Raw genomic sequence first — 12,785 nt, 5'->3', positions numbered from 1 at the left:
AAGCTCATTTGTAAGTCGGCTGGATTTATTAACTGAGGATGGCTCATTTAGTAGGGCATAAAACCCCGTAACCTAATGGTACTTATGGGGCTTGTTGTGTCTTAGTTTGTCCTGAACCCCCACACCCCCAAATAAAAAGACTGGGAAGAGGAAAGAACCTGGGTCCTGTCTCCCACGGGAAACCTTCCCCTTGCACCCTGCCTGCTCCTTGGTCTCTGAGTCCTACGCCTTCCCAGGCCCTTCCCCTGCTTTGAATCCCTGTGCTCTGACCTCGGCATGGGGCTTTCGTTCTGTCCTTTCAAGTCACTCTATAGCTACTTCATGGATACGCAATATAGGTTTGTCTCTACCATTCACTTTTCTTGAGGATAGGGAACACTCTAAACTTAGTCTCCATTTTCCCACAGTGGCTTAAGAATGCTGACCACTGAACACCCTATCCCCAGTACTATGATGTCTGATTTTACATGTCAACTGGGCTAGGCTGTGGTGCCCAGTTGTTTGGTCAAATGTTAGTCAAGGAGTTCTGCAGCTTCTAGTCAACCACATCATCACAAGGGTGAATAACCCATGTTCTACTTTTTTTTTTCTTCATTTATTGATTTTAGGGAGAGGAGAGACAAAAATGGGGGAGGAGCAGGAAGCATCAACTCACTTCTTGTCTGCACCTTGACTGGGCAAGCCTGGGGTGACCTCAGCATTCCAGGTCAATGCTTTATCCATTCTGCCACCACAGGTCAGGCAAACAACTCATACTATGTGGTGTAGTATTAAGTACATTTCAACTTACGGTATTTTAATCTATAATGGGTTTATCAGGACATAACCCTATCATAAATTGAGTAACAGCTATAATTTCAAACCTATAGAAATATTGCGAGAATAAGAACAGTGCAAAGGAAACCCATATACTCCCTACCCAGCTTAGTTTAGCCATTGACTTTATCATGTGCACACCCTGTCTCTCTCCCTGCGCATACATACAATTTCTTTTTGTGAACCATTTGAGATTATCTCACCAGAACTCTTTACTTCTAAATGCTTCAGTGTATATTTCCTAAGAATAGAGATATTTTCTTACTAATCCAGCACAGTTAACAACTAAGGAAGATTTAATATTGTTATAATATACCTATTCCATAATTTGTATTCCAGTTATATTCATTGGTCTAATATTTTTCTTTTTCTTTCTTTCTTTCTTTTTTTTTTTTTCGTGACAGAGACAGAGAGAGAGATCAAGGAACAGGTAGGGACAGACAGATAGGAAAGGAGAGAGATGAGAAGCATCAACTCTTCATTGTGGCACCTTAGTTGTTCATCGACTGCTTTCTCATATGTGCCTTGACCGTGGGGCTACAGCAGAGTGAGTAACTTCTTGCTGGAGCCGGTGACCTTGGACTCAAGCTGTTGAGCTGTGCTCAAACCAGATGAGCCCGCGCTCAAACTGGTGACTTCAGGGTTTTGAACCTAGGCCCTCCACCTCCCAGTCCGACGCTCCATGCACTGCGCCATTGCCTGGTCAGGCTGGGCTAATATTTTTCTTTAAAGCATTTTTTTTTTTTTCCTAGTATGGGATCAGTTATCACGTCTCTCTGAATCTGAAACATTTCCGCAGCCTTTCTTTGTCTCGTATGACATAGGGACCATCAGTTTTGATGCAAAATTTCCAGGGAAATTCACTGTTCACTGTTCAGTTAATGCTAGCTTTCATAAAACTTTGAGTCAGAGATAAATCAATATAAGATGTGATTTTCCTCCTAGGATTTCATTAGGATCACACAGAATTCTGGACATGAACCACAGCACCTAATGACGCCTGATTTAATCAGCTTGATGGTCCTGTCGTTCTCTAACAGGCTTCCCTCAGCCAGGTTCCCTCTTTGCCCTGGGCAGTCAGCGGCCAAGACAGACTTCGCGTCTGAGATTCTATGACTAAGAGCTTATTCTGAATTAGAGCGGGGTTGCGAATGAGAACCAGATCTGTTTTTCAGTTAATTAATTTATAACATAAGAGAAGTAAACTAAGAGCTCGAGTTTAAAAAAAATTAATGAGAAGACATTGAAGTCATTAGGAACAAGCTTTTCCCAAATATGTTTCCTTCAGCTTTATTTAATATATGTTATAAAAAAACAAATATAATTAAACTAGATTTAGCACAAAACAAGCTCTGGGATTTATTTATTTTTTAACTGAGGGGAACATTCGATTAAATTATTATTTATCTGAAAATATTATTTTTTTCCCCTTTCTAAGTGAGAGGAGGGGAGACAGAGAGACAGACTCCTGCATGCGCCCAACCAGGATCCACCCAGCAACCTCCATCTGGGGCTGATGCTAGAATCAACCCAGCTATCCACAGTGCCATGGGCCAATGCTCAAATCGGTTGAGCTACTGGCTGCGGGAGGAGAAAAGGGAGAGAAGGAGGAGAGGGAGTGTCAGAGAAGCAGATGGTTGCTTCTTCAATACCTGACCAGGTATTGAACCTAGGATGTCTGCACTCCAGACACTCAATCCACTGAGCCAACCGGCCAGGGCTGAAAATATTATTCAATGGGGAAAAACCCATTAGATGCATAAAGAAAGGGAAGTTAATTGGGAGCAAAGACTCAATCATGCATTTCTTAGAAATGCAGATAACTAAGAAAAAGAATTATTTGTTTTGAAATAAGTTTTTTTTTTTTTACAGTGTCCTGTACAGTTAGTCTAGTTAGAATCATTGTCATGGTACCTTTAGGACCAAAAAAGGAAGTCATATAGTGTATCATGCAACATTTTCACATTGGCTGACTCACTGTCTTGGCACGGTTTTTGCTTCAGATGAGAACAGAGATGGTTCATGTCAGACTTTAGGAAAATGTCTTCAGATAATAACACAGAAATAACATAGTTAAGGAGATGTCTGAATTATTAGATTTTTTAAAAATATTTTTTATTTATTCATTTTACAGAGGGGATAGCGAGAAGTTATCAGCTTATAGTTTCTTCGCTCTGGTTATTCATTGCTTGCTTGTATGTGTGCCCTGACCGGGCAAGCCCAGGGCTTTGAACCCGTGACCTCAGCACTCCAGATTGCTGCTCTATCCCCCACACCACCACAGGCCAGGCAGAATTTTTTTTTTTAATAGAGAATTAATTTACAGGCATATTCTTGTGACCAATGCAGATGACTTAGTTGTTGTTTTTTTTTAAATAAGAGAAATACTAAATAAGAATTTGATGCAGTGGGGTGGGAAGGGTTTTACATGTTTAGGTAATTAACAATTAGTTGATTGCCAGTCAGAAATCCCTAAATAGTAGATACCACTTTTGTGAAAAAGAAAGCTTTTTTTGTTGTGCTTAGAAAACTTGATGAATAAAATGATTACCATTTTTAAAAACTGAATACCATTGTCATTTATAAACCAACTAGTTGTGCGCCTATACCCCAGTCAGGAAGTTAGTAATAAAGCGTATCGAGACAAGCGGACTGACTTACTTGATTCAGTGGTCACCTCCTGCTCTGGAAACCCAAATGACCTTGAGCCCAAAGAAGATCTGCTGGTACTAAGTGTAAAGCATCGCTGATGAAACAAAGGTTTCCAGACACATTTCTAGCCAATTTTTATAATTTACCATACAGGAGGTTAGGCGTGATGCAAATGAAAGGTAGTAATTTTTTTTTAAAGATTTTATTTATTCATTTGAGAGGAAGAAGAGAGACACAGAGAGAGAGAGAGAGAGAGGGAGAGAGAGAGAGAGAGAGAGAGAGAGAGAGGGGGGAGGAGGAGCAGGAAGCATCAACTCCCATATGTGCCTAGACCGGGCGAGCCCAGGGCTTCGAACCAGCGACCTCAGCATTCCCAGGTTGACGCTTTATCCACTGCGCCACCACAGGTCAGGCGAAAGGCAGTAATTTTTTTATGTGAGAGCCACCCACCTTCCCCGGGTCACCTTGACAAAGGACAGAGGCACAAACATGTCTTTCCATTGTGTACAGGGAAGATTGTTTCCTTCTGAGTGCGTCTGTACAGGCTGAATGCAGAAAGCAGTCGTGAGCCCAGGGATAGATTCTGACCTTTGCCTTCCTGCTTCTTGAAGTTGTTTTCCATCCCTTAATGCACCTAAATGGGATTTAGACAGGCTGCTCCCCACTTCCTCCCAAAGAGACAGCTCGTCCAGTGAGTCATGCAAACAGCCACCAGCGTCCAGGGCGTTTTCTCTTCTAAGCACAGACAGGGTCTCATGTTGCCTACAGCGTCAGCAGCCTCCTCCAGTTTCTCAAAGAAACTGAGGAACCCAGGCGTGTGTCTAAGGACCCGACAGAGTGGGAGGGAAAAGCGGGTGGGTGCCCATTTCACAACAGGAGCAGCAGGTGTATACGTGTGGAGGGTGGGTGGATGGGTAGAACTGTGTTGGTCCTGAGGGGAGGGTAGACTGGTGGAGGTAGTAAAGGGATCTAGGGTTTGGATTGCCTACAACAGTATTTTAAGAATTAGGTATTGCTTTTTTTTTTTTTTTTTAAGACAGAGAGACAGAGAGAGGGACAGATAGGGACAGACAGGGACAGAACGACAAGAAGGAGAGAGATGAGAAGCATCAATTCTTTGTTGTGGCACCTAGTTGTTCATTGATTGCTTTCTCATATGTGCCTTGAGGGAGGGGTACAGCCGAGCCAGTGACCCCTTGCTCAAGCCAGCGACCTTGGGCTTCAAACCAGGGACCTTTGGGCTCAAGCCAGAGACCATGGGGGTCATGTCTATGACCCTGCGCTCAAGCAGGTGAGCCCACACTCAAGCTGGATGAGCACATGCTCAAGCGGGTGAACTCGCAATCAAGCTGATTACCTCAGGGTTTTGAACCTATGTCCTCTGTGTCCCAGTCTGATGCTCTATCCACTGTGACACTGCCTGGCCAGGCAGGCATTGCTTTTAAAATCACTATGAATAATTTCCTTTCCATTCACCCAAGAGAGCTCAGAAGTAATCATTAAATTTTCTAGCTTGTAGAAGGTTTTAAACCCGTGGGTTCAGTAGCTGTTGGATTTTATTGACCAGAATGCAATTAGATGATTAAATAAATTGTTGGTTACTTTGCCAGTAACTATGACCCTTGTGGTATTATTGCTTTTGAAAGGCTAAAATTTTTAAACTTCCAAGTTTCCTGCCAATCCGTGTGAAAGAAAAAATTATTCTGATGTTAGTTAAAATGGTAAGGAAAACTATACGGGACTATTATAGTAAAAGCATTGCAGTAGAGGAGAGAGATGGGACTCAACTCCAAATACAGTAAAGACAGCTGGAGGTTAATAAGTGACAAGTTGAGTGAGGAGCTCAGTAGATGGACATTCCAAGAGGAGAACTGGGGGACTTGCAAAACCAACTTAACAGGATTCTTGCCAAAGGCCAAGTTAAGAAATATGCATCAAAGTTGGGGGATGAGGAACTTGATCCCAGTGAGGATGATGGCCAAGGTCAAGGCCTAGTCAAGAAGAGGGCTCAAAGGAATCTGACTCCAGTTTGGTCAAGGAGAGTCTTTGTAACATGTACTAAACTGACTGTCTACTGCAGAGAGGAGACTGGGGCCCCTGGTGCAGTTCATCTGAGAAGGGCAAGAGCTCTTTTTAGACTTGTGCTTAGAGACAATACACACAGAGGGGCTATGCAAGGGCCCAGGCCTTTTCTGAAGGGGTAGCTGTAAATGCTGCAGGGGTCAGCAGCGGAGCTGGGCACAGCTTTCCACCACCACCCAGTCCTGCCACACAATTTGCTGTTAAACCAGATCCAGAAAGACTTGAAAGTCTATGGTCGAATATCCCAGAGTCAAAGTGGGAGAATCACTTTTTGTTAGTGTTATGTGTTAAAAAATATTGGAAATACATTTTTAGATTTTAAACTTGATCTGGTGTTAGGTAAGATAATCGCCTCAAAAACTTACTCAGTTTTTTTTATTGTGACAAAACATACAAAGCATAAAATTTACCGTTTGAGTATACAATTTGGTGGCATCAAAGCATGTTCATTCGTCACATGAAAGTATGTACATTTCACCACCTGAAACTGAAACTCTATATCCATTAAACACTAACTCTTCACTCCCCCCTTCCCTAGTCCCTAGCACCCATTGTTCTATTTTATGTCTCTGTGAATTTATGTATTCTATGAGGTGCTCTATGTACTTCATGTAAGTGGAATCACACAATATTTCTCCTTCTGTGACTGGCTTACTTCACTTACTATGTCTTCAAGGTTAACCCATGTTGCAGCTTGTGTCAGAACTTCCTTCCTTTTTATTTTATTTTATTTTATTTTATTTTTTTGGTTTTATTTATTTATTTTTGTATTTTTCTGAAGCTGGAAATGGGGAGAGACAGTCAGACAGACTCCCGCATGCGCCCGACCGGGATCCACCCGGCACACCCACCAGGGGCGACGCTCTGCCCACCAGGGGGCGATGCTCTGCCCCTCGGGGGGGGGGGGTCGCTCTGCTGTGACCAGAGCCACTCTAGCGCCTGGGGCAGAGGCCAAAGAACCATCCCCAGCGCCCGGGCCATCTTTGCTCCAATGGAGCCTTGGCTGCGGGAGGGGAAGAGAGAGACAGAGAGGAAGGGGGGGGTGGAGAAGCAAATGGGCGCTTCTCCTGTGTGCCCTGGCTGGGAATCGAACCCGGGTCCCCCGCACGCCAGGCCGACGCTCTACCACTGACCAACCGGCCAGGGCCACTTCCTTCCTTTTTAAAGCTGAATAAGATTCCATTGTATGCATATTCCACATTTTGTTTATACATTTATTCGTCAGTGGACACTTGGGTTACGTCCACCTTTTGGCTGTTGTGAATAATGCTGCTATTAACAGGGATGTACAGATAACTGTCTGAGTCCCTGCTTTCAATTATTTTGGGTATATATATATATACTAGAAGTGGAATTAGAGGATCATGTGGCAGTTCTGTTTTTAATTTTTTGAGGAACCATCCTACTGTTTTCCACAGTGGCTCCCTTCCCACCACAGCTCAAGGTTCCAGTTTCTCCACACCCTCCCATTTGTCATTGTGTTTGTTTTATAGTAACCATCCTGATGGGTGTGAAGTGGTATCATTGTGACTTTGACTTGCGTTTTCCTAATGATTAATGATGTTGAGCATCCTTTCATATGATTACTGTTCAAGCCCTTTGTCCATTTATAAATTGGGTGGTTTGTATTTTTGTTGAATTGTAAAAGTTCTTTAAAGATTCTGGATATTAATCCCTTATCAGGTGTATGATTTGCAAATAGCTTCTCCCATTTTGTAGGTTGGCTTTTTAATCTGTTGATTGTATCCTTCGATACACAAAAGTTTTAAATTTTGATAAAGTCCAGTTTATCTATTTTTTCTTTTGTATTTTTTTATTTTGACACCATATCCAAGAATTCATTGTCAAATTCAGTGAAACATTTCCCCCATGTTTTCTTCTTAAAGTTTTATAGGTTTAAGTCTTTAATACACTTTGAGTTAATTTTTTATATGGTATAAGGTGTGGATCCAAGTTTATTTTTTGCATGTGGATATCCAGTTTTCCCAGTACCATTTGTTGAAAAGATTATCCTTTCCCCATAGAATGGTCTTGGCACCCTATTGATCAGTTTTACTTTATATTTGAAGAAGAAACTATTAGAATAACATTATTTTTAGATGTGCATTTCACTTTTATTTTTTTATTTTAGTAAGAGGAGGGGAGGCAGAGACAGACTCCTGCATGCCCCCTGACTGGGATCCACCCAGCAATCCCACCAGGGGGCGATGCTTTCCCCATCTGGGGCTGCTACTCTGTTGCACCTGAGGCCATTTTAGCACCTGAGGCAGAGGCCATCCATGGAGCCTTTCTCAGCACCTGGGGTGAACTCACTCTAATCGAGCTTTGGCTGCAAGAGGAGAGAAGAGAGAGAGAGAAACAGAGGGAGAAACAAGAGGGGGAGGGGTGGAGAAGCAGATGAACACTTCTCCTGTATGCCCTGGCCGGGAATTGAACCCAGGACTTCCACACACCAAGCCAACACTCTACCACTGAGTCAGCCGGCCAGGGCCAGATGTGCATTTCACTTTTTAATCGCTTTTTCAAAATCTATTCACCAGCCCTTTAATCAAGAATCAGTGTGGGTAGTGACTTCATCCCTATTAGGGTGATGAGACCTGGCCAAATAAAGGACTCTGCCAGTCTGATGGTACTTGCATAGTTTGAGGAAACTCAGACCTCTCTAAATTTTTTTTTGGTGGGTATCCTACCGATTAAACTTTCCTCCTAGGGAACACATTCCTTGAGCCTAACAAACTTTTAGAATGCCAGAACAGCCTGAACAGGTGGTGATGCAGTGGATAAAGCATCAAACTGGGACGCAGAGGAACCAGGTTCAAAACCCCAAGGTCACCAACTTGAGCACGGGCTCACCAGCTTGAGTACGGAGTCGCCAGCTTGAGTGAGGGATCATAGACATGACCCCATGGTCGCTGGCTTGAGCCCAAAGGTCACTGGTTCAGCCCAAGGTCATTGGCTTGAGCAAGGGTCACTCCTTCTCTGTAGCCCCTACCCCGGTCAAGGCACATATGAGAAAGCAATCAATGAACAACTAAGGTGCCGCAATGAAGAATTGATACTTCTCATCTCTCTCCCTTCCTGCCTGTCTGTCCCTATCTGTCTGTCTCTGTTTCTGTCACACACACACCTAAAAGAATGCCAGCACACATGGAAGAAATAAAAAAAATACTAATCACTTACACTCCAGTGTGAATTCATTTACAACATGACTTTCCTCCCAGTTAATCAACTGAGGAGAAAGGACTTTTAACTTGAACTGTATTGGAGGATTGGGGAGAAGTAAAGGGAGAGGAAAATATCACATTCCGAAGAGGGCAGGACAAGGGTGTGGTGCTACCCTGGACAGCATGAGGCATTGAGCGCCATGGCTGGACCCAGAAGAGAGGACCACGGCCCAGAAGGGGAAGTAGGAGGATCTAAAGATAAATTTTGCCTACTCCACAGCTGTGCCAGGGAGAGGCCCTGGAAGTGAGTTTGAGTAATCCATAGAAGTGCATGACCAAGACCTGTCCCTTTCGGATTTATTTTTAAAGTAGCAGCACATATTTCTCCAGGCCTGGCAACATTTCTTTTAGGTATTGTCAGTCCGGTCCTTTTTTGGAGGGAAAAATGTCAAGATTTCAACTCGATTTGTGGTGGTGAACACACAATACAGTATGCGGATGATGTGTTGTAAAATTGTGCACCTAAAACCTGTATAATTTTGTTAACCAGTGTCACCATAGTGAATTCAATAAAAAGAAAAAAACTATTTTTACAATGAAAAAAAAGATTTCAGTGCTGAAAAGCATCTAACAAGAGGATTTTCTATCTGTGACCCCCCCCCTTTATTACACACACATACACACAATGATCAGTTGGGGGGATTTGTCATGATTTTGAAATGATTCTAATCTGGGTTGATTGCACGTATTTAAATAGCAGACATTTACCATGTAGACTGTGTTGTTGAAGTTGGATACTTCTGGTAAGTAGTGGATATTTATATATATATATATATATACTTATATATATATATATATATTTATATATACAATGTATACAGTGTGTCCGTAAAGTCATGGTGCACTTTGACCGGTCACAGGAAAGCAACAAAAGATGATAGAAATGTAAAATCTGCACCAAATAAAAGGAAAACCCTCCCAGTTTCTGTAGGATGATGTGGCAGCATGTGCGCATGCGCAGATGATGATGTAACACCGTGTATACAGCAGAGCAGCCCACGGCCATGCCAGTCGAGATGTGGACGGTACAGAGGAAAGTTCAGTGTGTTCTGTGGCTCACTAAATTCAAATCCGTGACCAAAGTGCAACGTGAATATTGGCGTGTTTATAATGAAGTGCCACCACATAGGAATAACATTACTCGGTGGGAGAAGCAGTTGAAGGAAACCGGCAGTTTGGTGGAGAAACCCCATTCTGGTAGGCCATCAGTCAGTGCCGAGTCTGTAGAGGCTGTACGGCATAGCTACCTAAGGAGCCCTAAAAAATCTGTGCGTGAGCCCACATCGAACTGTACTGAATAGGTATGAAACTGGGAGAGTTTTCCTTTTATTGGTGCAGATTTCACATTTCTATCGTCTTTTGTTGCTTTCCTGTGACTGGTCAAAAGTGCACCATGACTTTACAGACACACTGTATATATTTTTTATCTATAAGAAGCCATAATTTTATTAATGATAGAAACAGTACAAATTTCAAAGCAAGTTGCAGTTACTTTTTTGAAACACCAAAAATCAAACAAACAAAATAGTTCTTCTTTTTAGATGGTTACACTGTGAATTCCATAAAATAGCATCTGCAATATTATTACTGTTGTTCTACGAGGCTCAGGCTGGCTTTGCTCTTGATACATTTGCTTGTGACATGACCAATTTTATGTCCTTACCTTCCACACCTGTTCCTTCAACTGCTTCTTTGTCACGCTGCTCTTGTGCAGTTGGAGTCTGTATATTTTTTGAATGTCTGAGACAGCTTCACCTTGAACTTCGAATTTCTCAGCAGCTGCTAGCTCTGCTTGATAAGATAAATCCTCACTCTTGGCTTCCCCTAAAACTATGTAGGTATCTGAAGCTAGGCTCTTGTAGACATGTGGTTTTGTGATGACAAAGAGGATATTCTTAGATTTTCTGACGGTGACTCTAGTAACCCCTGTAACCTATTGAAGACCATATTTGGACAGTCTTCCGTGCCTTTTTGCACTCCAGCTCTGTTTTGCCTTATTGGCAGTTCTTCATTGATTTCAGCTGCTGCCTCCTGGGCTTGTTGTGTGGCTGCCTGTGTGGAATCCTGTTCCTCGAGCTCTGGTGCTGATTCATCACTGTCAGATTCTGTTCCAGACCCTCCCTCAGCCTGGGGCTGTGGTGATCCCACTCTGTAGCGGGACAGTTTCTGCAGCTTCACTAGGCATTTGTGGAGAACACAGAACCAAGATGGCTGAATACTAAATATTTTAATAATCCATTCATATATTTCAAGAATTAGAATTTTTTAAAAATTATTAAAGATTGACATTTTGTCCAGCTCCTGTTTCTAGCCAAAATCATCTATCTCTACTACATACTAAAGAAAATAATTTTAAAATTTGATTTTGTTTTCTCTAAAGTATCTTTTATTCACAAAGGAAAAGAGATGTACCTAGATCACATCCAAAATTTGTAACTCATTAATTGGCCACATAGGCATCAACCATGCTGAATGTTAGTCCCATAAAAAGTACCACTGATGCAAACCCTCATTCCCTCGGTTCTGTGCTAAGGTTCTGCCTCTATCACAGAGCTACTTATCTCTCATGTCTTGGTCTTTGTACTGTAACAGGAGAGTTGACTTGTGACACTAGAGTGCGTGATAGCACAAATCACTCTGGCCAATGCCTTTTCTCTTTAACAAATTACACTTGTTTTTTTTTTTATTCATGATTTCTTTAAATGATTTTTTTAAGACCTGTATTTAACCCCACATCACAGAGCAAGTACAAAATTCCAGTGAGCAATTTTAATTGTATTTCTTGAAACCCTGAAAATAGCCATGAGATCTTAGAAGTTGTCTAGTGCAGCCTAAACATAACATATCATTTTGGGGCATGCATTACTAGTTCTTTACTCCTCTCCCCATAACTGTTACTTTTATTTTAATAATTTTTTAAATTTAGAAATTAAATTTAATAGGGTGACATTGATCAGGAAGAGTAGGTTTCAGGTGACCATCTCTATAGCATCTGAATAGTTGATTGTGTTGTGTGCCCATCACCCCAAGTCAAATCATCTGCCGTCACCATATATTTATTACTCTTTACTCCCCTCCCTACACCCCTCCCCCGTAACCACTTTACTTTTGTCTATGCCCATGAGGCTCAGTTTTATATCCCACCTATATGTGAAATCATATAGTTCTTAGCTTTTCCTGATTTACTTATTTCATTTAGTATAATGTTTTCAAGGTCCATCCATGTTGTCATAAGCGGCAGTATGTCATCACATTTGACTATTTTTAAGAAGTTAAATGAGAGGACCTGGCTGGTTGGCTCAGTGGATGGAGCATTGGCCCAGCATACACACTTCCTGGGTTTGATCTCCGGTCAGAGCACACATGAGAAGTGACCATCTGCTTCTCTTCCTGTCTCATTCCCCCTTCTCTCTCTCTTCTCCTCCCACAGCCAGTGGCTCGACTGGTTGGAGCATCAGCTCCAGGCACTGAGGATAGCTCAGTTGGTCCAAGCATTGGCCTCATGTACTAAAAATAGCTTAGTTGATTCAGCATTGGCCCCAGATAGGGATGGCCAGGTTAATGCATGTGGGAGTTGGTCTCACTATCTCCCCTCCTCTCACTTAAAAAAAAAAAAAGAGTCTGCAAGCAACTCTTACGTATTGCTAGTGAAAATGTAAAATAGTACACCTACTTTGGGAAAAGGTTTAGCAGATTCACATAAAAACCAAACATACATCTACCCTTTGACTTAGAAATTCCACTCCTAAGAGAAATGAAACACATGTTCAAATAAAGAATGTTCACAGTAGCTTTATTCATAATAGCCCCAGAATGGAAACATCCCAAATGTGCATTAGCAGGAAAGTAGATAAACAAATTATGATGTATTCAGACAAGGAATGAACCCCTGATACATTCAACAACATTGGAAAAATCTCAAAAAATGCTGAGCAAAGGCAGCCAGATACAAGAGGACACGCTGTGTGACTCCATTTATAGAAGTCCTGGAAGAAGCTAAACTAATCTAAG

General features: G+C 42.0%; 1 pseudogene; it reads right to left on the bottom strand.

Moving 5' to 3' along the window:
* Positions 1–10,311: 10,311 nt before the first annotated feature.
* LOC136377059 (nascent polypeptide-associated complex subunit alpha pseudogene) lies at positions 10,312–10,959 on the bottom strand (annotated as a pseudogene).
* Positions 10,960–12,785: the final 1,826 nt, after the last annotated feature.

This window comes from Saccopteryx leptura, chromosome 6 (genome assembly GCF_036850995.1).
Source record: "Saccopteryx leptura isolate mSacLep1 chromosome 6, mSacLep1_pri_phased_curated, whole genome shotgun sequence".
Taxonomy (NCBI): Eukaryota; Metazoa; Chordata; class Mammalia; order Chiroptera; family Emballonuridae; genus Saccopteryx; species Saccopteryx leptura.
Note: the sequence above shows the minus strand (reverse complement) of the source record. Positions and strands in the feature narration are given on the sequence as shown.